We start from the raw sequence: 26,713 nt of genomic DNA on the forward strand, positions 1-26,713 counted from the left end.
TGCAATAGGTAAAAGGAAGCACGCACTTGGATGAAAGGCAGCACACACCACATATCTGCACTGTGCAGTGTTGTGAAAGGAAGCACGCACCACTACTGTGCAGTGGGGTGAAAGGAAGCACTCGCCACAGCTGTGTACTGTGCAATGGGGTGGAAAGGAAGCACACCACAGCTGTGCACTGTACAGAGATGTCAAAGGTAGCACGCACCATAGCTGCGCAGAGATGTGAAAGGAAGCACGCGCCACGATGATGAAAAAACACGAATGTTAAAAGGTGCAGTCCATTTTTAAGCTGTGTACTGTGCAATGGGGGCAAAGGATGCACCCACCACAGATGTGCACTGTGCAGAGATGTCAAAGGTAGCAGGCACCACAGCTGCACAGAGGTGTGAAAGGAAGCGCGCACCACGGTCCTGAGAAAACGTGAATGTTAAGAGGTGCGGTCAATTTTTAAGCTGCGTACTGTGCAATGGGGGAAAGGAAGCACACACCATAGCTGTGCACTGTGCAGAGATATCAAAGGTAGCACGCACCACAGCTGCGCAGAGGTGTGAAAAGAAGCGTGCACCACGGTGCTGAAAAAACGTGAATGTTAAAAGGTGCGGTCAATTTTTAAGCTGTGAAATGTGCAATGGAGGAAAGGAAGCACGCACTACAGCTGTACACTGTGCAGAGATGTGAAAGGTAGCACGCACCACAGCTAAGCAGAGGCATTATTTAGCAGCCAATACCAGCAAGCACGCACAAAAAGCAAGTGCTAATAATTAAGTACCCATGTGCGCACCGGCAGACATCGGCTCAAATTAAGCCCTCAGCAAGGGCCTGCGTTACACCCCTGGGTCAAGCGAGCACCAAAAGCAATGTGCGGAAAGGAAACACGCACCACAGCTGTGCACTATGCAGAGATGCCAAAGGTAACACGCACCACAGCTGCACAGAGGTGTGAAAAACGCGAATGTTAAAAGGTGCGGTCAATTTTTAAGATGGTATCGAAAAAGAGGCGACTATAGAGGCCAACAACAGAGTACAGCAAATGTCATGACAATAACATACTAATACAAAGATAAAGGTGCAGGAAGAGAGTGCTGACATAGATAAAATGCGAGTGCTGGAAAAAGAAGCGTGCACTCTTGTGGCGGTGGGGTCTGTCCCTTGGCCGGGGTGGAGGGGACGCGCCTTGTGAGTATCTTATTGTCATGATTGCGAGTGCTGGAAAAGAAACACGCACTCTTGTGGCGGTAAGGTCTGTCCCTTGACCAGGGTGGAGGGGACACACCTTGTAAGGAAAGCTGCAAGGTCTTGAAATGAAACATGATCCACAACAGATGGCACGCTGCATGCTGCTGCTCGCTCCCGACAGCTAAATTATGTGGGAGTAAACATTTACAGAAAAGGTGGGACATGCACCCGCCTTTGGCCAATTGCGTGCTTTCATTTTTGAAAGCCACACGCAAAGGCCAATAGCATGTGTGGAAAATCGAACACCACACGCACGAGTTTGCAGAAAGTCTCAAGTGGTTCCAAGAGGCCTTCTGTTAGGGCAGGGCACGCGCGCTGCGCTAGGCTCGACCTAAAAGGTTTTTTTTGAGGTTTCAAAAACTGTATTCTTTTTAACTACAGGCACCGTAACCACAAACACCTTTGCACATGAGACCCTCAATGCTGTACTTCTCAACTAGATCCACACACTGTGGTTGCAGGGGTAGGTTGGAAAAGCAAAAATAAACAATCCATATTTTATGTATTTGGTAGAGCAAGTGCTTAAGATACTCATATAGCGAAAATAAATCTTAAAATGTTTTCATCGTGATCATCAAAATACTTAATTTTCCCTACAATCACAATAGATGGTGATCGGTTTACGCTATTATATTTGACCAAAAACAAACAATGTACAATAAAAACATTACCACAATCCATTGTTGCCATCAATATTTGACATAATCCCCAAATGCCACCTTAGAGTTGCCCCACTTTTAGTCTAATAATCTAGAAGGACCTAAATGATCACCAGTTTCTTTTCTAATGGTAAAAACTGTTACTCTCCTGCCCAATCCTGTAGTTTTCTCCTTCTGAACTGGATCCAGAGATCAAGGAAATTGGTTCACAGGTATTTACACATCAGAGACATTTAAAAAATGCTGAAAAAAGTGAGAGGCTTGTGGTCAAAGAGAAGTTCAACTAGAGAGGTACACAGACTAAGGGCTTGATTTAGAGTTTGGGAGGCAGGTTACTTCATCTCAAATGTGACAGGGTTACTTGCCCGCTGAACTCTCTCTCCACCTGCCTCATTTAGAGAGGGATGAGCTGTAAGCTTTCTGTCAACGGAGCCCCCGTTGTAGTAGGAGCCATCAGTGGACGGGCATTACTGCTCCTACACTATTTAGGGTTGACGGTGTGATGCCCTTTTTTCTGGCTGTCACTGGCAGGAAAAACCTCAAGGAGAGGGACAGACAAAAGAAAATAGCACCCCACACCCTTGGACAAAGTTCCCAGGTTGTGGGGGTCATTAATGTTTTGTTGTTCAAAAAAAGTCCAACTTTGGGAAAACAAAGAATGTTAAAAGTTTGTTGGATAGCCATCGGAACTGACAGTAGCTGTCCACCAAACCATTTGTACTTTGGAGGGAACCTCCATGGCGGCAATTCTGATCAATGTACAGAGAGGTCATGTCTAAATGTGGCAGACAGTAGTCCATTAGGGTATTTAGGTAATCTCCTCTGCCACCCTGAGGTACTATACTCTATCCACCAAAGCCTAAATCAGTCCCTCAGTCTATGGTATTCCCCCCCATCCCTGAACATGCTGGAGCTCTATAACTGGCTAGCATGCAGACAAAATTAACCAGTATTCTCCACCTACCAGAGAAGGTTATACAAAATCTAAAATCGTCTTAATATTTATTAATATTAGAATTGAAATTTATGCATGTAGTTCAAAAGTGTTTTTGTACAGCGTGAAACACCAGAGTGGTTACTTGGTGCCAGAAACTAGAAGAGCTAGCAGAAATCAAGGGAGACAATCATGTATTGCACTGACTGACAAACTTATGGACATGGGCTTTTAATCCCTATAAAAATTGGTAATTCTCTAACATATCATGTGTGTCCACTTTTCCCTTATGTATTATACCTTAAGTCAGTTTCAAAGCTTTATCTAACAACCAACCTGATGGTGAACACTACAGTTCTAGAATGCAGTGTGTAGGTGGGAAAAAAGAACTGTGCGAGGATCTCAAACATTGTTATTTATGATTGAGGTGGAGGGCTTTACATAAGTGTTTGGGAGACTGGCAATTCCACCAGTACATTGGGTAGAAATAAATGCAGCAGAAATTAAATGAGCAACAATGAAAAGGTCCAACATACAGTTGCTGAAGGCATGGGTTTAAGATCTGTGTGTGGAGGACTTAGATCAGAAAGTTGCTGTAGATGCCAGTGCCATGCTATTTTGTGGGATACCTCATGTAGTGCTCACATCAGAAGGAACTGGTAGACCCTTAACAGGAAGGAGCAGGTGCAGCTGGTATGCAGCAGAGGAGTTGAGTCCGGCAGGCCCTGCACCAGTAACATTGATGCATCACTGAGGAATAACAGCACATCAAGGAAGGGGGTGGGCAGCATGAGTTGAAGATTGCAGACTTCCATGAAACTCCTTCAGGTTGGCAGAGGGCAAGAAGCTGCATGCCTTCATTGAGGAACTGGAGCACTGAGGCAGATCCTCTACATCAGGACTGGGGCATTGTGCATGTTTTCCAGATCAGCACAACATGATCCAATTCTAGGCCGTAACATATACATAAAAAAAACTCCATTGATCCTTATAGGATTTTGTGGGAAATCCTCTAACCTGAGAGGGCAGGTATTTATTCACATTCCTAATGTGACCCTCTTTGATTCACTGGCTGGTGTTTTGAAAGATCAGCACTGTCAATTTTTTCTGTGCATCAGTTGCATTCCAGCCTATCAAGCACTCTTGTGCCACAGCATGCAGTATGTGCTACAATATTTGTTTCTTTGTATGCTGTCCCCTGGGCTGTTTCAAAATGTGGATGATGGCTGAAGGGTCAAAAGTACTAAAAGAAGTGTTCAATAAGCACGGTTCACACGGAGACACTCCCCAGACAACGCTAAACAAGTGCTATCTAATAACAGGCAAACAGACAAAATTGCATAAGCCACCAACTGGCTGCTATGTGGAAAAATGTGCCTGACACGTCGAACCATCCAATGTATGAATATGGCTGACTCAAATCACTTGTGTACATATTCTGCAGTTATTGTGCTTCATCTTTCTTTGGTGTGCCTACAAACAGCTCTGGGGGACAACTAAAGTTGTTTTTAGACAGATTTTTTAATAAATAGTGGTATCGAGAAGTTTTGGGGAGCCATCTTATTAAAACAAAAAACAAATAAGTTAAGCTTTTCATCAGTAACATATAGAAGCAGGTTGCTACATTTGTTTGCTCTTTTATTTCACTGTAAATAATGGGTATTACTATGACCCGATATGGTGTCACTCAATTTATTGTCGGCACTTTCAGGATTCCGAACTTATGATTTGCACATCTCACACTGACCTCAGTAGAAACCATGTCACTGACTGAGATATCAATGTAAAGCAAGGCATGCTGACATATAAACTGTTCTGGCATTCTGTATATAAAAAGCAGTGAGGTGAAAGGGGTAGAAAGGAAATGCAGATCTTAATGTATGCTTAGGAAGTCTGCAGGAAAATAAGGAATCATGTATCAATGTTTAAGATGATGATGCTGCACATAACAATGTGTAGATTTGTTCAAGATAGCAAGAGAATAAGTTGGAGATCCTGGTAGCTGCACTCATCACTATCAAGTCCCACCCATGCACCTGTTTGAAAATATTTTGATGTTTAAGCGTGAGACAAGGAGGAGAACTCAATAGAGAAAAGCATTCATGCAAAGGCCACAATCTCTTTATGCCTAAGATCAAGAATGGACCTAATCAATAATTTGCTATGATGAGTCTATGCAACGTGAGCAGAGGCAACGCTCCTATACATACTGATTACTATGATTCTAAACCATTTAGTTTTTATCTATGATCACTGGAGACACTATAGGTGTACAAAAGTCCTGTATCTGGGAGGCACTAACGCAAGTCACTGATGCCTTCATTCAAAACTTTGAAATTCCTGTCACTGTCTCCTAGACATCACACCAGATACTACAAATACAGGAGAACTTCGGAAACAATCCAGATTTTTCCATCACCATTGTCCTTTACACATACCACACCTTCATAGATAAGCAGGTAGTCCCTTCATTTACTACAAATGTAAAGTAAATATCAAGGGTAACATACAGTTTGAATGTGAAAAAGAATTGTGATTTACAGGATACTATATGTGTGTTCTGGGCTCCTGGTGTGACATTCTCATCCTAGATATCAGTAAAGTCTTCGCACAGATGCATAGGCCTTCCAGGTGAGTTGCACAGTCACACGCAATACCACCCATTTATGCTCTACTCCATAACTCAGTGACTCCACTTTTCCAGCAGGTAACAATGGTTACTCTTTGATGACACCTTTGATGATGCTTTACCACAACCAAGAGGTCAGGGTACACAGGAAATACAACAGGGTACATGCCGGGACATGATATAGCCACTGAGAAGCTCGAAAAAAGAGTAATGTGCCTTCATAAGGGTATCTGTCAGTTACAAGTCAACAAGCTGGCCGTTTTAAGTTGGGAGATTAAGTCCCCTTGAATCCTGAGGGTCCCTAGGGTCCAACTAGATCACTAGGTACCTCCAGTAAGCGCCACAGAGCTGCGTTGCAGAGAGGTGTAAAAAGTGACACAGCCTGCACCACCTCTCTACAACGCAGAGCAGTGGCGCTTACTGGAAGCACCTGGTGGGCTAGTTGGCCCCCAGGGTCCCTCAGGATTGAAAGGGAATTATTTCCCCAACTTAAAATGCGCACAGGGCGTGTTTGCACACGTCACCTCAGGCCCCGTCCCCTCCCTTCACCACTGTGTAAACGCACCCTGTGGCCATTCTAAGTTGAGAGATTAAGTCCCCTTGAATCCTATGGGTCCCTAGGGTCAAACTAGCCCACTAGGTACCCCCAGTAAGCGCCACAGAGCTGCGTTGCATAGAGGTGTAAAAAGGGGCATGGTCTCAGAGCACCTGTCTGCAACGCAGCTCCCTGGCGCATACTGGAGATACCTGTTGGGCTAGTTGGCCCTCAGGGACCCTCAGTATTGAAGGGGAATTAATTCCCCAACTTACAACTGGCCAGGGGGCGCGTTTGCAGAGTGCTGCAAGGAGGGAGCGTGGCCTCCGGCGCGATGCCGATCTTTTATTTTTTTTATTTTTTTAAGAAGGCTGTGTGGCCCCCCTTCTTTTTCTAATTTATTGGCCCTTTGAGATGTCATCAGTGATGTCATCAGTGATGTCACTGACCATGTCATGAGTGATGTAATATGTGACGTCATCACCAGTGCATTTCGGGCGCACGAGTTATAGTTAGCTCAACTAACTATAACATGCGAATTTCTCTGCTTTTATATGAGTCAAATGTCCAACTAACTATAACATCCCTGAAACCTTTACAAGGTTTTTTAAATGCTAATTCCTAACTATAACGTCTGTAAAACCTATGGTTTTTTCAGTGATTTTTGAAGGTTCTTTAAATGTTAATTTCATATTTTAATATTCATAAAACCTATAATTTTTTTCTATTTTTTTGTAATATTTTGGAACTCTTTTATCCTTTTTTTTCATTTGAAAAATTATGTAATTTTTTATATCTTCCCCAAAAAGTATGTATATCTTATTTTTTTTTTTTGGGAGAAAACTGGACTCCCACACCGGAAGTGTACCAAGCTCCATCAGCACGCGAATCCTATCTGCCATATTGCTAAACTCGTAAAGGATGCGCATTTTGTATCCGACGGCTTTGTATCAGCGCATCCTACCAAACATCATATACGTATAAGGTCGCGCCAGCTGCTAGTTTGGTATGCGACGGGTGTGCGGTACGTATGAAGTCACGCCGGCTGCGTGTTCCGTATGCAACAACTGCACTCTTCCAGGCCCTGTGTTACATCATAGACGTGTAGTGTCGCGCCGGGTACGCCATTCCCTCAAGTTTTTTTGTGCCTCAAAACTATATCTAAATAAGTTTAAAGTGTATAGAAGAGCAAGCGATAATCTAAAATATTTGAAACATTTATATATTTCTAACTGTAATAAATTTTCTCAAAATCGCGTCGGGTGCGGCCTCCTTGCGCGCTTGGTGCGCGATTGCCATGTGACCTTAAAATAAAGCTTTTGATTGGTTCATAACATTTCCCATTGTAACAGTTGGAGGACCCCAACCATTTTAGTCATTCTCTCTACAGCGTTTGATGAGAGACACCTCCTCTGCTCAGAGAGCTTTTTTGAAAAGTTTTTTTCTGTGTACACATATCTTATAGTACACACAACATGCAACGATCATCTTGATCAATATTCATGCTCTGTAGAGTAGCCTGCCACGTGTGATGGCCATGCATCTAAAACGTTACATTAAAAAAAATGAGTGTTACACGATGCCCCTCGTGTGTGTCTGTGTGCGCATTATTGTGCTGCCTTTCGGCCTGGGTATTGGTGGCTTGAAGGGGTATCATCAGCCACGGGTAGAGTGCACATCCTAGATCACATGTGACAAACAGTAAAGAGTAATGTGTAGATTTGTGTTGCAGTATGCTCTGTTGTCAGGCTTTACCACTATAGTAGTGTGTCATATGTGAGACTTTCAGATTCACGTTTGACAAGCATTGCTTGACTGTTGAAGAACCAGGGCCTTATGGGCCTGGCGGCGCAGGGCACGCCTTAATCTCCTGAGTTCACCTGCTTTGTTGGACAGAGACACAGGACATTCTGTTGAGCGTAGAAGATCAGGTTTATTAGCTGCAGCTAAGTACAGTTGTCCCAGAAGTACACTCAGTATGTTCTTAGGAGACTGTCACTTTACTCCGTGGCGCACAATCTTTTATAGCACATAGATTCACCAAGAACACTCCCAATGCATACATGGTTATCCAATGAGAAGAGTTTGAAAACAAGATATAACCAATGGGAAAAGTTTGAAAACAAGATATCAAGTAACCCAAATAAACCTCTCTTCCAACTGTTTTGTCACCCCTCCCCACAAGTTAATCAGTGGTAGTGTCTACAATTCAACTTGCAGGTGGCAGGACATATTTGTATGCTTTGGAGGACAGTTGTGAAATGAGAGAATACAAGTAGAGAACAGCGAAGGCCAGAAGATAAGATAAAGTCAGGAAAGAATTATGTGAACCGACAGACAGTTGAGACAGGGTTTAGTCAAACCAGACGAGGATTAGTGTACTCAGCCAGTCCCTGACATCAGTCTCGTAAACAGAGGCAGAAGGTTATTTTGACACGTCGCAGTAAGATCAGCAGAAAAACTTCGTTCATTGTGCTGCCTGAGTGAGGGCAACACAAAATGGCGGTGGAACACAAAATGGTGGCTGAATACAAGCGAGATCGAAAATCGAATTTCCTCAGACCCTCCTTTTGCCATAACTCAGGCAAAACACACAGATTCACGTTATTCTGAATCAATGTCAATAGCCATGAGGTCGTCAAACTGTTGCTGCAACATCATTTTAATGTTCTCTGTTTTCTGTGACTCAGGTCTTGGGACACACAGAGTGGCACAAAGACCGCAGATGGCGGGGCCACACTGCATACAGAGACAACAGGAAAAAATGATGGCCAAACCACTCCAAGGAAGGTTAGTACCTTCCATCCCCATTTAGATAGTAACCCCCAAAACCACCCTAATAAAGACCAATCTCCTTTGTCTTGATGAATCGATTCGGAGATCATGTGTAATTTGGAGATGGCTTGGTTTACTGTAGGGGCGTCGTCAAGTATATAAATACAACAGCTAGATCCGATCAATTTACAGACTCCACCACGATCTGCAAGAATAACATCTAGTGAAATCCGGTTCTGCAAAGTCATAAGACTATCCGCCTGAAGTTCAGCTGTGAGATTACTCAAGGCTCCCACAGTGACATCTATGGTAATCTCAACAACACGAACCAGCTGTCTCATGTTTCTGCTGTTGGCCATTGGGCCCCAAAAAGGAAGAAATCCTTTGAGGAAATCACTTCCCACTTGTCCTGCCATGTCTTTAGAATCAATAATCCCTCTGCCATATCTGTTTCTATGATGGCCTGAAGGAGCAGTGTATGTAGGAGGGAGAAGAAAAGCTATATAGCATGTTCCTGAAAAATCCGTTGGTAGCCACGTGTAAGCTCTATCGTGGCAGACAAAATATGTGCCCTGGAATGGCACTAACGGCGGTGAATTCTGAGACGTGTAGATGTATGTATGGGAACAAAAGCTTTTTCTTTGTCCAGTGTCAGTAGTCTGGCCATTCATTTGTAAACAGAAATTACCTTGATGAGGGACAGTCCAAATTGGTGGAGATTTTCCCTGTTTAGTTTTATCTGTAAGGCTAGTAATGTAACGAGTCACGTTCCAATTAGTATATGTTTGTCTCTCGTCAACAGGAACCTTAATATTCTCCACAATTTTAGTCATAGCCACCATTCCCTATATCAGAGAATTATGACTAAAATCTGGCTTACTACCATAGGAACCAACTGGACGTCTAAATCGGCTCTGATATGCATTTGAAAATATTACAAAATAGGCCCAAGCGGAACCATCATAAGAAAATGGAAGGACTAAATATGGCATCCCTTTATCTGTGATATGAGGCATAAGTCCACACACCCAACAGTCGGTTGTGTTGACTACCAATTGGTGTTGGTGCAACAATTGGATAAATGAATTATTAAAATATTCTGTTCTCCTGATTAGTTCATGTTGGGGAAGTGTATATAATTGATGTGGGGAGATAGTAGAATGAAAAGGCAAGGAGATAGAATTAGGGATAACGTTTTGCTGCATATCATGAATAACTCAACCTACACAAGCCAATAAGATACACAAAAATATAGAAACACACAATGTTACGCCACATCGACTGTACAATATTTTACAATATTTCTTTCTCATCTCTTCCTTATTATCCTTCTTTCCTAATTTAACATCCATCCTCTAAACTTGTTGCTCACGGCAATCTTCCTTACTCACTTGGCTGTGATTATTAGCCGTCCTATGACACTGCAAGTCCTGGGGGCCTATACAGGTCACAAACCAAGACTCCTACCGTGACCCTGCAACCTGGACAGATGATAAATGTAGCAGAAGAGATGGAAATCTCAGGTGTGCTTGACCAATCTAGGTCTTAAATTGTATCTAGTCCTTGTTGGTACAGTTTGGTCTTGAAATAGGGTCTGTGGCTCTGTAGTGTTTCATCAGAGATGGGAAGGTACGGCTTCGTGTAGAATGTCGTCATCTTCTTTCTCCGATCGAGTTCCATACAGGTGTGCACTACTGAAAGGTATGAATCGGGGTACTTTTCTCCTTCAGAATCACCTATACCCTTACGAACCCACTGATCAAAAGGCAAGGGCAAGGGCACTTTCTTGCAGTGCACGCCGTGGATCCAGTTCTTTTTCCCTTCGACTTTTACTGCTGTGCGAGTTGTCAGGAGAACTTGTCGAGGTGCCTTCCAGCGAGGTTCCAAATTCTTTGTCCTCTGAAATTTTTTCACACAGACCCAGTCTCCAGGTTGGATAGAATGACCTGGATCTGTGGAGGCTTCTGGTAAAGCGTTTTGAACCTGTTGGTGAAGAACACGTAATTTAGTGGTGAGGTCATGTAAATAATCAATCAGCATTGGATACTGTATATCAGAATACTTTCTAGGGCGAGGGACTCCCCATACATTAGCTGGGCGACCGAAAACAATCTCGTATGGGCTGAGTCCCAAACGAGAATGTACAGCTGTTCTAGTGGACAGGAGAGCCAAAGGTAAAGCATCGGGCCAATTAAGACCTGTGCTGGCTTGTACTTTTGCAAGCTTAAGTTTGAGAGTGCCGTTATAGCACTCTACCAAACCCGCGGACTGAGGATGATTTGCCGCATGAAACTTCTGCCTTATACCAAGACCGGTACACACCTTTTGCATAATTTGGCCTACAAATTCACTTTCATTGTCACTCCAGACAATGCGCGGCAAACCAAACCTAGGGAAGAACTCTTTTAGAAGAACCTTGGCAGTGGACAAAGCAGTGTTGTCTTTCAGGGGGTAAGCCTCTATCCATCTGGAAAAGGCACATACCACTACCAGAACATATCTAAGATTGTTACATCGATCCATGTGAATGTAGTCGATTTGCAACACCTCAAAAGGATATGTTGGGGGAGCAAAATGACCTGCCGGAGTTGGGGTTCATTTTCCCGGATTGTACATCAAGCAAATGATACAATGCTTCACCACATTATCTGCACATTTTAGAATACCTTCGTTCAGCCACACTGGAGCCAGAAGTTTACATATTCCTTTTGCACTGATGTGGGCTGGACCATGCGCCATAGTAACTACAGGCAGTACGTAGGCGTCTGGTAACAGCCAACGCCGGTGTTCTGACAAGTCTATCCAACATCCCATCGCGTCTAACATTCCTGTACTCTCTTTCCACTTTCTCAACTCTTTCTCTGTAGCATCTCCCTGAATCGATCTCACACTTTCTATTGTGTCCTCACACATCCCTCTTTCCCTGACCCAATTTGCAGGGCCTGCAACATACATGCGACTTGTAGCATCTCTGGCTGTCCTTTTTGATACCTCATCCGCAAAAGCATTTCCGCGACCAACATCATCAGTAATCTTCTTATGCGCACTACATTTCACAATTGCTATCTGGGTAGGCAAAACAAGTGACTCAAGAAGATCAGTTACCAATTGACCATGCTGTATTTTAGTACCGTGAGAGGTAAGGAATCCTCTTTCCTTCCACAAACGACCGAAGCTATGCGCCACACCAAACGCATACTGGCTGTCGGTATACACATTCACTCTCTTTCCTTTAGATAACACACACGCTCTGGTCAAAGCTATCAGTTCAGCTGCCTGAGCTGAATTATGTCTGATGCGTGCTGTCTCCACGATTGTATACAAGGTGGTAACAGCATAAGCTGAAGATGTCTCACCATTTGGGAGTTTGAAACAAGACCCATCCACCCATAGGACCCCATCTGGATCCACTAACGGCGTATCTTTCAAATCAATCCTGCCTATGGTCTCCTCCTCAGTATGGAGAAAACAACCATGTTGTTTCCAAATATCTTTCTCTTCTGGAAGAGGTAACAGTGTGGCTGGATTTAAAATATTACATTGTTTGATGTGCACATGACTAGCCAAGTGCGTCAGCTCATATCCAGACAATCGAGCACTTGTAAGATGGTGTGTTTTCGTCCTATTTAGCAAGGTATCCACTGCATGTGGTACCATAACAATGAGAGTATTATCTAGCACCACTCCAGCAGACTGACGAATAGAAATCGCTGCTGCTGCTGTAGCTTTAAGACAACTAGGCAATGCCTTGGCTACTGGGTCTAGCTGAAAAATAGGCACATGGCCGCTGTTTGTCTCCAAATCGTTGTGTTAAGACTGACAACGCACAACCCTCTCTTTCATGGACATAGAGCGTGAATGGCTTACTGTAATCTGGAGTACCCAACACAGGAGCAGAACACAGAGCAGTACGTAAATCAGAAAAACTCTTCTGACATTCGTCAGTCCAAGGAAGGGGTTGGGGTGTGTCTTTCAAAGTGAGTGCTAACAAAGGTTTGGCCAACAAAGTAAAATTCGGAATCCATTGTCTACAATAAGAAGTGATGCCCAGAAAGGCGCGCACCTCTCTTTGTGTAGATGGCACAGACATTTGCGCAATTGCTTGAATTCGTTCTGGGGTTAATCGCCTTCCCTCCTTTGATAAGAGATGACCCTAATAGGTAACCTCTCGACTGACATATTGTAGTTTAGAAGGCGAAACCTTATGATTAAGATCAGACAAGTGACGTAACAGTGCAACAGTCACATTCTTGCAGACATCCTCTGAATCAGCAGCAATCAACAAATCATCCATATATTGAATAAGAGTAGCACCTGGGGGCAAAGGAAAAACATCGAGCTGACATTTCAGAGCTTGACTATAAATGGAGGGGCTTTCACAATAGCCTTGGGGTGCGCGCTTGAACCGGAAACTTCGGCCTCCTAGAGAGAAACCAAAAATATCCCTACTCTCTTTGGCAATGGGAATGCTGAAGAAAGCATTTTTCAGATCAATAACAGAAAACCAAGCCGCTGAGGCAGGTATCATAGTTAACAGGGCAGTGATATCTGGAACAACAGGAAACTGTGGTACAACAATTTTATTGACCTCCCGAAAATCAATCACAAAATGATAAACAGGAGGCTTAGAAGGATCAGTGCGTTTAAGAACAGGAAGAATAAGACTATTACATACATTTCCTCTAGTTTCCTCAATCACACCCTTCTGAACCAAATCATAAATGATATCCAAAAGCGCTCTTTCACCTTCATTGGAAATTCTGCATTGAGGAATGCGTGGCAATTTAGCATTGGGCTTGAGAGTAACAACATAAGGCGGGATCTCAAGACAACCAACATCATTTGGACCCGTAGCCCAGAGCGTTGCAGGAAGAGAGAGCAATTCAGGTGGGAATTGATCTTTAGACAAATACATTGAAGAAGTCAATTTCTGCCCTAAAGTAAGATGCACACCAGAAGGAGAACAATATATCGTTGCATGCATTCTTTTCAATAGATCCAAACCCAACAGATTCTCGCCGCAACCAGTCGTTAAAAGAAGAGGAGCTTCCATATCATAAGGGCCAATTGAAATAGGCAAAGGACAGGAGACCGGGTTACGAACTGGGGCGCCAGAAAATCCTACCGATATATTTGTTAAGCCAGACAAAGGTGCCCCAGGGAGTTTAGAATGAATGATAGAACTTCTCATCGCACCAGTATCTAAAAGAAATGGCTCTGAAACACCCATTGTAGTGACATTGACATAAGGCCCATCCTGATTTACTGGAATCGATACAACTCCCTCACTTTATCTATGGCTGTCCTAGTTAGCGTGAAGGCTTTCATTTTCACCTTCAACATGATAATCATCATTGCAATACTTTTTAGACTGAGTATTCTGCTGATCGAAGTAGTTCGTAGAATTTGGAGGGGGTAAGGAACGCTGTTCTTGAGGCATCACACCTCGACCCCTACCCCTGTTTATTATCTGGAAACCACCACGGCCTCGTGGAGCAGATAGTTCTCCCTTACGTTGCAATAAAACCGGGCAGCTATTCTTAAAATGACCTTCCTCTCTACAATAGGCACATTGGTTAGGACCTGATAAAGGTCGCAGAATAAAGGGCTCAGGCTTTTGATACACCCTCTGAAACTGTGGAGGCTGTTGAAACTGGCGCCGAGTATAACGAGGAGGATAAGCTTGTTGCAGAAGAACCTTCGTTTTTAATTCTTTCGTCTTCTTCTCTTGCTTATCTTTCTCCTCTTTATCCCTGTTCTCATAATATTGAGCAGTAGCCAATATCTGGGCAGAAGAAGAAACAGCCCATGAACTCTCGGAGTCTTTCAACTTATGTGACAGTTCGGGAAGCAAATTAAATACGAATTTATCTACAAATAATCGCTGTCCACCCTCCGTAGTCATATCCTGACCACTGTGATCAATAAACGTCTCCTCAAAACGAGTGAAGAAATCAGAGACACTCTCATCTTTCTTCTGCTTACACGCAGCTAATTTATCCCAATTAACTCGCAAGGCGGGCATCATCGTTTTCATTAAAGTAATAATCCTACCAGGGAGTTCTGAAATCAAAACATCAGGCTTAGCACCACCCACTTGGGCTGCATCCGCAGCAGTTATAGCAGCCCAATCGCCACTCAATGCTTGGGCGTGATCCTCTCTATGAATCCGAGCCCATAATGCTTGTGGGACTACATTTCCCATCAACATATCAATATCGGCTAAATTCATAATACAGGCATCAACAGTCTGGGACAACTCCTTATAACAGCCAGCAGGGTTTTTACGGGGATCCGGTAGAGACTGTTTAAGAGCCAAAACTTCAGATCTCTTCCAGGGGACATGTACCCATATACGCTGGAAGTGCGCAGGAGCAGCTGGATTAGCACCTGCTTGTGCAACCGCTTCTCTCCACACTGGAGGAACCTCTCTCATGGGATAATGTTTGGATGTCAGCCTAACAGCAGGTTCGGAATCAAAAAAAGTCTGTGAGGAAAATAAGGACCTAAAAGTGACAAGTGTCCTTACGGCATCCTCAACCTTAGAACCCACAATGAGTCCCTTATCGAAATTAGCCTGAACATCTAACAAACCCTGAGGAAGTAAACCCAAATCCATATCCTCCCATTCTTTAGCGAGAGTGTCACACATAACTTTAAATACATATCTCTGCGTGGGCGCCTCCCACTGATGAAAGGTGGTCATGATATCTTTCACACTATACTGGAGACCCTTCTCGATCCATTTGCGAGCGAGAGAGTCCGATACCACCCGTTCGTCGGAACCTGGGAGTTGACTACGAGACTGTCTTCGAGAAAAAGCCAGAGACATATTCAAAGTCTCACAGAAAGGAGACAGAAACCCAGAGACAGTATCTGTGATTCGTTTGCGCACAGTAGGAGAATTAGACATAAGAACAGGGGACAAGGTATTAGGTGAACTAACAGAAGAATTAGCAGTTATAAGGGGAGCCGAAGGCAAAGGAGATTGATGTTCAGGAAACAGAGGCAAAGAAGTCGGTGGCGGAAGAGGTGGGGGTGGCACTACCGGAAGGGGCAAATGCGGAAGAGCCGGAGCAGGCGGAGGCGCAACTAATGGCTGAACTGGTTGTAACAATGGGGGTGCATTAGCACCTTGTACATAGGGAGGAGGCAATCTCAATAAGTGAGACATCAAAGGGTCTTCCTCCGGATCCTTACTTTTATCAGAAGGGGAAATAGGCAACACCGGATAACATTTATCTATCGCCATACGATGCTGTCTCTCTGAAATTTCCATTTCATGATTAATCTCATTACCTTTAAACTGCTGGGCAGCCTGTATAATCGTCATACTTTGTGTTTTCTTATCTCGTTTTGCCTGTTTAATTTCTCTCTGTTTGGCTTCCTTACGCCAGAGGTGGAAAGAGTCAAACATTGCCGGCCGGGCTTTTCTTTTAAACAAAATTGCTTCCAAATTATCTAATATGTCAGGCTCAAAGCTACCATTCTGTGGCCACTGTAGAACACCATCGTTCTTTGTGTATCGGATCCATGCCTCATTAAAGGCAATGGGGCCAACACCATGTTTAGAATAAAGCTCATAAGTGGGAGTTCCAACCGGAGGAATTGGACAAGAGTCCTCCAGCCGGGAATCCCTATAACAACCAAAACAACAAAACTTTCTAAACTTACTCAGACCAGGCATCGTTATTTCACTGGACTGTTCACAAACATCAAGGGGTTAAATCAAATAATATAGCACAAACGTACTCACCCCTCGGCTTCGGCTTTTGCACTAGCCGAATCAAAGACCCAAATCAAAACAAAAATAGTGGGAGCTACCCACCAATACAATAAGTGTCTTCTTATGCCAACAGAGGCCCGTCTAACGTCTCGCGATACCATACATCACCAAAAGGGGCCAAAGCAAGGTGGCAGTCAGGGCAGCAGTCGTCAGCAGCCGTCAGGAAGGAGAAACCGCGCTGAAAAAGACCTTCGGACCACTTCGACATACAGGGGTCGCTTGACGTGGTTCGCGATTCCTCCAGAATTTTCTTGCGGGGTTCCTCACGACCCTCAGGCAAAATCGCTACCTCTGAAGCCGCCTCACAGAGGGCACCAATTGAAGAACCAGGGCCTTATGGGCCTGGCGGCACAGGGCACGCCTTCATCTCCTGAGTTCACCTGCTTTGTTGAAAAGAGACACAGGACATTCTGTTGAGCGTAGAAGATCAGGTTTATTAGCTGCAGCTAAGTACAGTTGTCCCAGAAGTACACTCAGTATGTTCTTAGAAGACTACCACTTTACTCCGTGGCGCAAAATCTTTTATAGCACATAGATTCACCAAGAACACTACCAATGCATACATGGTTATCCAATGAGAAGAGTTTGAAAACAAGATATAACCAATGGGAAAAGTTTGAAAACAAGATATCAAGTAACCCAAATAAACCTCTCTTCCAACTGTTTTGTCACCCCTCCCCACAAGTTAATCAGTGGTAGTGTCTACAACTCAACTTGCAGGTGGCAGGACATATTTGTATGCTTTGGAGGACAGTTGTGAAATGAGAGAATACAAGTAGAGAATAGCGAAGGCCAGAAGATAAGATAAAGTCAGGAAATAATGGTGTGAACCAACAGACAGTTGAGACAGGGTTTAGTCAAACCAGACGAGGATTAGTGGACTCAGCCAGTCCCTGACATCAGTCTCGTAAACAGAGGCAGAAGATTATTTTGACACGTCGCAGTAAGATCAGCAGAAAAACTTAGTTCATTGTGCTGCCTGAGTGAGGGCAACACAAAATGGCGGTGGAACACAAAATGGTGGCTGAATACAAGCGAGATCGAAAATCGAATTTCCTCACTGTAATGAGCGTTATCACTGTGTATGACGTAACCTCACTGCTGATCCTCCCTCCATCCGAGCACATTCACATGTGTGTGCTTCACGATAGCAACACTTTCAATAATACCGCACACCATTGACATGCGTGTCTGCGCACATCCACAAGCTTGACAACGACATGTGATGTGACCATTCAATGTTTTCGGACAGCATCTCATTAGCGATAGTTGCCGCCCTTCCGGTACATGCTACGTTAATGTAAATAGCGGAATGTGCGATGTCAAAACTGCAACAGGGACACACACATAAGTACACTTCCTGCCCAGGCAGGAACTGAACAACGCCCAGGTCCCCGGAATAATTATTCACACCCCTACGCTGGCCTGGTGTACGCAAGCCCAGCCCACTTTGCGTAAGTATAAATAGGATAACGACGACGCCATATGTCCCAGTTCTTCCACACTGCCTCAGGTGATATGGCCTCATCCACCTCACATATCACAATGTGCAAAAAAAAAACAAGGGATCCATGAGGTGTACACCATCCTGGCAATCAAACTACATCTTAATTGTGAACCCTGCTGGCCGTCATGTTTGGACACACACCAATGACAGCAGGTGAGCAGTGGGGCCTGGGTGCACAGGGGCTGCAATTGAGCATGGCGCGGCGGGAGGGGTGGGGTGCAACAGCCTGAGTTCGCAGGTGTGAACAAGCGGTGTTGCCATGCGTAATGATGTGATCTCTGACCTCATTCAGTCACATCTCTCTCTCATTTTAAGTACTGTAGGCCTGAGCCAGCGGGCAGCGCTGCCCTACAGACACGTGGTGTTGGCTTTTGTGGCACTGTAGTGAGCTGACTACTAAGTGTACATGCACACAGGCTTGCGCCACTGCATTGCACGTGCACATTATGCTTCTAGCATGCACTGTTTCTTTGAATGTGAACGTTGGTATAACATATTATTATTTAACCTTGTGTATTCTCGTGCACCCCAACTCCTCTTTGAACCACGATTACCACTAACAGTTGGTAGATCGTACTTCAAGAAGGAAGGATACACTCAACTGGTGTTCTCTAGTAAGCTTGAAATAAACCTTCATTTACCTCAAGACGTTTCCACCATTATATTATTTCTCCTTTTTCAGACATTTAGTTAGTGGCACCAGATGAGGCCCTGCGCATTCAGATGCCTTCCATCGTGGTATCAAGACACCGTCCCCGACCGGAGACCTGCTGTGCCACACTAAGAGCGGCACCCCGGAGTTAGAGCTCGCACCGGTACGTCATTGAACACACCGGTTGTGGCAGGTGAGCAGTGAAGCCTCGGTGCACAGGAGCTGCAATTGAGCACACTGCTGGGGAAGGGGCTGGGGTGCAGCAGCCTGGGTGCACAGGTGCAGGCAAGCGATGTTGCCGTAGATAATAATGTAATCTCTGGCCTCATTCATATCTCTGTTTCATTTTAAAGACTTGCTGGACCGCACTCTTTCTCGTGGACCCCAGCATCCCAGACACGGGTGACGGGAGGTGAACAGTGAGGGCTGGGTGCAGTAGGCCGATGCTCTGTCTCCTCCTCCCTCCGTTCTTTTGGCTCTCCCTCCCCTTCTCCCTTCCACCCACTCGCTCTCTGTCCCATTCTCACTTTCTTCCTTTCATTTTGACTACCTTTCTTTTTCTCTTGGACATGGCACACATACTTATGTTTCTTTTTTGTCTTGCAGGGTTTGTACACTGCTTCTGGAGTAGTCCCACCCACTTATCTAATGTTTTACTGTTGTTTGTTCGAATAAAGTTGTGTTTCCATTTATTTGTGTTGTTTTAATGAAAGTAATTTTTTTTACCAATAAATAAGTGAGTGTATGGGTCTTCTTTTTCTGACAACACTTGTCTATAGTTTATTGTGAAAATCGGCGGTTGATAGGAGGTTATGAGGGAAAACATTTGTAATTTTGTGGTGCACCTACTAAATATAAACCAACAGACTATTACATAAATGAAGGCTAGGTAATTCTACAACTGCAAGGCTTCTATGAGTGTATCACTTTATAAGAGCATGAGTACTGCCCGTGTGATTACAGAACCAATAAGGCACTGCCTAGCGCCACCGAGGCTTCTGGGACTGGCGATGCCCACCCAGCATATTTAAGTAAAGTCCCGGAGGGTGGCGATCCCTGGACTTGAGTTTGCCTCGAAGCCCCCCGAACAATTACTAAACAATACCAGGGGAGGTGGCAATCCCCTAGGCTGCGAAACGTGTCTTTGCCCACCCGCGCCTAATTTACATGTGAGATCAAGGTCCCCAGTGCTGCAGAGACCCCGCAATATAATAATAGGATTGGTCCCGGAACATTACCCACCAGGGGGCTCATTTAAATGAACGGGTGAGACCTCGCTTCATTTTTTATTCTCCATTTTTACCATTTGGATCCACTTTATTGAAGCGATACGGGGCTTTCCTCCTCTCGCTTCAACGAGGCAAACAAGGATTTGCTATCACAGGGTGGAAGCCATGCTCCCGCCCTGTAATAGCAAACATAAATGTCCCATGGATGCACACCCCGGGACATAGTATGAACTGCGCCTGGGAGGTGGCGCTCCATAGGGCCATGATGCATTGGTTACTGCATAACTACAAAATTAGTATAAACGCATACTAACACTACTTGCACACATGTTGTACAGTGACCAGAGTGTAGTGAAGAGGCAGAGGAAGCCCAATATCCCACTCCCTGTATAGTATAAACGCATACTAACACTACTTACACAGTTATACTACAGCGGCCAGTATGCTACAGCCCCCAGGGCCCATCACTTTACAGCAATCAGCTCAGTTTGATCCCCGACTCTTCCCACTGGTAGGCGTGAGTACTGCACTTCCCACTTCCAGTATAGTATAAACGCAAGGTAGAGGTCAGTAGTTCGCTTCTCACTCCCTGTATGGTATAAACGCCTACTAACACTACTTGCACAGGTATGCTACAAAGACCAGAGCACATCACTTTACAGCAATGAGCTCACGATTTAGGCTCTCGGTTTCATACCCGAGTGTAGCAGCATCTCATCTCAGAGCCATGTCATTCTGAGCAACACCATACTTTCAGACCGGTAGGACTGTCTACTTTGCCTCACACTCCCCCACAGAGGTTACAGTGCTCCTATCCTCCTGTTTCCAACTCTTTTCACCCTTTTGTCCCCTTACTCATTTCAACGGAATCACAAAATGGCTGCCATCACTTCCTAGTTGCAACAGCTCGCAGCCAATGAGCAGCAAGCTCGTGCTCGTAAAGCCTCACTCAATCAGATGGCAGAATTCCCAAATATCGATATCTGCAAATTTCGATATTTCTCCAAAACTACTGAACGGATTTACACCAAATAAACAAGAGTGTGCTTTCTAGACCAAGACCCTTATCCCTGCCAAATTTGGGGTAATACCGTTCACCCTTTCGACCTGTAGCCTTGTCTAAAGTTTCCTATGGAAATTGCATGGAGAAAACATGTTTTGGGACCCCCCTTTTTTCTCGGCCCCCCCTTGACGAATCACCCCCAAACTTTCAACATAGGAGCTGAAATGAACAAAGAATTAGTTTGGAAAATGTCATGAAGATTCATCAAACAACGCCAAAGTTATAAGCAAAACAAAAAATGCTCTTCCTATGGAAAATTGGTCCTAACTATAACTTCCTACTGGCGACCGCCAGTAGGTAATATATATAAATATGCATGTATATATATTTATATATATTTATATATGTGTATGTATATATAGTTTATATATATATATATATTGAAAGAAATTTCAAAAGAAATGAAAGAAGGAAACGACGACGTAAAAAACAAAGGGCGATACAATCGAACACAGAGACGGAACTGGAGACGTTAAATAAAGACTCACATATCAAGGCATCTAATACCATCATCAACCTAGCCAATATCAATTTAGATGAAGCGGAACAACAACTTCTCGCATTAGGATTATCATTTTGTCCCGAAACCAATTTCAACTATGCACAAACTAGAGCAGACGTTTATCAATTCATACGGAAGCTCAAACTACGCAGGTTTCATTCTCAGAGATCCAATAAAGAATCTGATCACCCTATTAAAACAAACTCACCAGGGGGAACTATCCAGCTGGCGATCTCTGATGCTAACATGCTAGGAACACTGCAAGAATTAGAACAAAATGTATCTCCAAGTGCTGTTTCCCTCTCTTCCCAGTCCATCTTTGAGCAACAGCAACTCAAGACAAACCAGATACCAACTTCAAACCCAAGTCCAAGTTCGTGCCAATCCTACCCAGAGACAATATTGACATCTTCAGCGAGACAGTTGTGGCAGAAATCAAAAAACTTAACTATAAAACAGCAGGCACAAGAAAGAAATATTCCTATCAAGAACAAAAATATCATCAACTGATGAAAAAACTCAAAGAACAAGACAAGGTGGTTATCCGTAACTCAGATAAAGGGGGAAATGTGGTACTCTGGCCCCTGCAACAATATACTCAAGAAGCTTTGTCGCAATTAAACGATAGGTCATGCTATAAGTTAAGTAACAGGCAAGCAACAACTTTGGCACAAAACGAACTATTTTCTAAACTATTGGCTTGGAAGAGCATCGGCCTCCTTAATCAAGATGAATATAAATTCTTAAAGAAAGATCATCCTATAATGCCAGTCATATATTTCCTACCCAAAATCCACAAGGACATTCAACATCCTCCAGGACGGCCAATAATATCTGCCAAACAAAGCCTACTGGAAAACGTCTCAATCTATATAGATTTCTTCTTACAAGACTTGGTTAAAGGACTACCATCATACGTCCAAGACACATCTGATTTCCTAAAACAAATTCACAATTATCAGTGGAAAGAGGACTATCTATTAATAACCTTGGACGTTTCCAACCTGTACACCTCAATCAATCACAAAGACGGGTTGAGAGCAGTAGATTACTTTCTGTCAAGCAGACTGATCCAATTTCACCAGCACAACAAAATGCTTATCAGTCTCATACAGTTCTGTTTAAACAACAACTACTTTTTGTTTAATCACCAAGTCTACCAACAATTGAGAGGAGTAGCCATGGGGGCTAGCTTTTCTCCAAGCTACGCTTGCCTCCATATGGGCTTTTGGGAAGAGACTATTTTAAAAACTAAGCATGCAATACCAATGTCAGATCATGTGATGAAATGGATGAGATATATAGATGATCTCTTTATAATTTGGCGGGGCAGCAAAAGGGAGGCTCTGAATTTTATAGAGGGCATTAATGACAACGATCTAAACTTGCATTTTACCAGTACCATTGATAAAACAAAGGTGTGCTTTCTAGATGTGCAGATATATGTTACCAACAATCAGTTACACACAAAACTTTACCGCAAACCTACAGCAGGAAATACAACGCTGCATTCCTCTAGTTTTCATCCTAAACATACCATTCACAGTATTCCTTACGGTGAGATGTTACGGATTCGTCGAATCTGTAGCAACAATAAGGATTTAACAATCTCCCAACAGGAAAGTAAAAACAGATTTCTAGAAAGAGGCTACAGCAGTAAATGCATTGATGAGGCCATACAAAAGACTAGATCTATGAACCGTGAGGAATTACTATTCAAGCCATCCAAAAACAGAAAAAAAGTTAAATCTAACTCACAAATTGAAAACACTAACAAGACAGAGGAAATAAGGTTAATTTTAACATATAACAGACAGAAAGACATCCTTATTAAAATCATAAAGGACAATTGGCACCTTTTACACCTGGACTCGCAACTTAGTGAAATTATTCCTTCTAACCCAACCATCACTTTCAGAAGGGCTCCTTCCACTAGTGACTTTCTTGTAAACAGCAGTCCAGAAATAAAATCAGGCACTAACTGGCTATCCAAATGCAAAGGCTTTTCAAAGTGCTCTACCTGTAAAGCTTGTAAGCACGCAATTAACAAATCCTCTTATAAAACACCATTCGAGGACAAAACACACACGATCATGAAAAACATGACTTGCAAAACAGAATTTGCTATTTATGTGTTGGAGTGCTCTTGTGGGCTGCAATACGTGGGATCCACTAAATTGCAGGTCCACAAGAGAATTCTCCAACATTTACGTGCAATCTCGAATGTTGACACATCCTATCCGGTAGCTCGACATTTTAGGGATTGTCACAAAAGCAATACGAAATTTCTTACTTATTTTGCAATAGATTGTATTCCGCCCCTTAGAAGAGGCGGGGATCGTGAGGCACTATTGAGAAAATTGGAGACACAGTATATACTAGAATTGGATAGTAAAAACCCAAATGGGTTAAATGCCACAGAAGATTTATACACGTGGCTCTAGGATGTCTATTTACACAATAATTCAGCATTGCAATAATAGACAAATTAGCAATAGCAAAAATAGACTTCCCTTTCCCAATGTTTCTCCAATATCAACATAACAAAATTAGATTATTTTTAACACTGTACAGTGATTATGATGTTCTTTCCTTTTCCCTCTCTCCCTTTTCTTTCCCTCCCCTCTGTTTTCCTTATTTCCTTGATTTATTTTCCATCTGCATTAACAAAGAGTTATAGATGGTTAAAACAAGGTACTTATTGAATCATTATTCAGATTTTGCACAATGCTAAATTGGACAGGTTTCCACAAATTTGCACTCACTTGCCGTATTTGCACAGTCGGACTCAACCATGCTGCTAGAGATCTCTCCAATACTTTTTTATAAAATGGTTTTTAACATGATTTTATACATTCACCTGATTATAAATGTGCAAGTTATTTATTTATGTATTTATACAAAGACAATTGCACTTTACAATATGTGAGCCAACAGCTCGAAATGTACAAAATCAGTAGCTATGTAGCTAATTATCATGTTATGTATTTTACAGCTATAACAAACCATTCTATTGATGCAAGACGAATTTGCGCACAAAAAGCGCTTGAATCATGGTTGTATGTTTTCTATGTCTATGGCAATTAACAATGCACTGTCACTTTAAAAATGGGAGAAATGTAAGAGGCACGTCATGTGATCAAGGGCTGCTGAGCCCGAAACGCGTCATGGCGGCATAGCACACGAACAAAAATAAAACGAATTGGGAACAATTAAGTGGAGTCCGTCCCCTTCTTGATCGATGGTGAAGACGATCGTCTGTAAGAATGGTTTGCTGCGATATATATATATATATATATATATATATATATATATATATATATATATATATATATATATATATATATCCAAAAACAGAGTTACCCCATTTAGAAGAGCCACTTGCAGGTAGGTAAAAATCTTCGTTTATTGTGCAAATTATCAGCGCAGTGGAGGGAAACAAAATCCAAATATGTTGGTGAGCCTGACGCGTTTCATGCTTCTCGAGCATTTCTTCAGAGGCTTAAGTGCACTTTTCATGGAGCACTGGCTGATTAAATTCTAAACACCTGCCCCAGTGGGCGTTGGCTCTCCCAGAGCCTGCTGGTGTTTGTAGGTCAAATCGTTTTGCTGCAGTGAGCTGCTCCCAAAAAAATGTCAATGTTCTAAGAAAATATTACCACTGTGGGTCTGGAAACCGTTCCACTGCCTCTGGGCTGTATATTTGAAAACCTGCACACACGGCCTTCCTGCCCTCAGCGCTGCTTGCCAGGTGACTGCAGCTCGGTCCACTTCTATGTGGCAGGGCTCTTCCCCGACCGGGATTGGGCCGTGAAACAAATCCAAAAACAGAGTTACCCCATTTAGAAGAGCCACTTGCAGGTAGGTAAAAATCTTTGTTTATTGTGCAAATTATCAGCGCAGTGGAGGGAACAAAATCCAAATATGTTGGTGAGCCTGACGCGTTTCATGCTTCTCGAGCATTTCTTCAGAGGCTTAAGTGCACTTTTCATGGAGCACCGGCTGATTAAATTCTAAACACCTGCCCCAGTGGGCGTTGGCTCTCCCAGAGCCTGCTGGTGTTTGTAGTTCAAATCGTTTTGCTGCAGTGAGCTGCTCCCAAAAAAATGTCAATGTTCTAAGAAAATATTACCACTGTGGGTCTGGAAATCGTTCCACTGCCTCTGGGCTGTATATTTGAAAACCTGCACACACGGCCTTCCTGCCCTCAGCGCTGCCTGCCAGGTGACTGCAGCTCGGTCCACTTCTATGTGGCAGGGCTCTTCCCCGACCGGGATTGGGCCGTGAAACAAATCCAAAAACAGAGTTACCCCATTTAGAAGAGCCACTTGCAGGTAGGTAAAAATCTTCGTTTATTGTGCAAATTATCAGCGCAGTGGAGGGAAACAAAATCCAAATATGTTGGTGAGCCTGACGCGTTTCATGCTTCTCGAGCATTTCTTCAGAGGCTTAAGTGCACTTTTCATGGAGCACCGGCTGATTAAATTCTAAACACCTGCCCCAGTGGGCGTTGGCTCTCCCAGAGCCTGCTGGTGTGTGTAGTTCAAATCGTTTTGCTGCAGTGAGCTGCTCCCAAAAAAATGTCAATGTTCTAAGAAAATATTACCACTGTGGGTCTGGAAATCGTTCCACTGCCTCTGGGCTGTATATTTGAAAACCTGCACACACGGCCTTCCTGCCCTCAGCGCTGCCTGCCAGGTGACTGCAGCTCGGTCCACTTCTATGTGGCAGGGCTCTTCCCCGACCGGGATTGGGCCGTGAAACAAATCCAAAAACAGAGTTACCCCATTTAGAAGAGCCACTTGCAGGTAGGTAAAAATCTTCGTTTATTGTGCAAATTATCAGCGCAGTGGAGGGAAACAAAATCCAAATATGTTAGTGAGCCTGACACGTTTCATGCTTCTCGAGCATTTCTTCAGAGGCTTAAGTGCACTTTTCATGGAGCACCGGCTGATTAAATTCTAAACACCTGCCCCAGTGGGCGTTGGCTCTCCCAGAGCCTGCTGGTGTTTGTAGGTCAAATCGTTTTGCTGCAGTGAGCTGCTCCCAAAAAAATGTCAATGTTCTAAGAAAATATTACCACTGTGGGTCTGGAAATCGTTCCACTGCCTCTGGGCTGTATATTTGAAAACCTGCACACACGGCCTTCCTGCCCTCAGCGCTGCCTGCCAGGTGACTGCAGCTCGGTCCACTTCTATGTGGC

This window comes from Triturus cristatus, chromosome 5_1 (genome assembly GCF_964204655.1).
Source record: "Triturus cristatus chromosome 5_1, aTriCri1.1, whole genome shotgun sequence".
Classification (NCBI taxonomy): domain Eukaryota; kingdom Metazoa; phylum Chordata; class Amphibia; order Caudata; family Salamandridae; genus Triturus; species Triturus cristatus.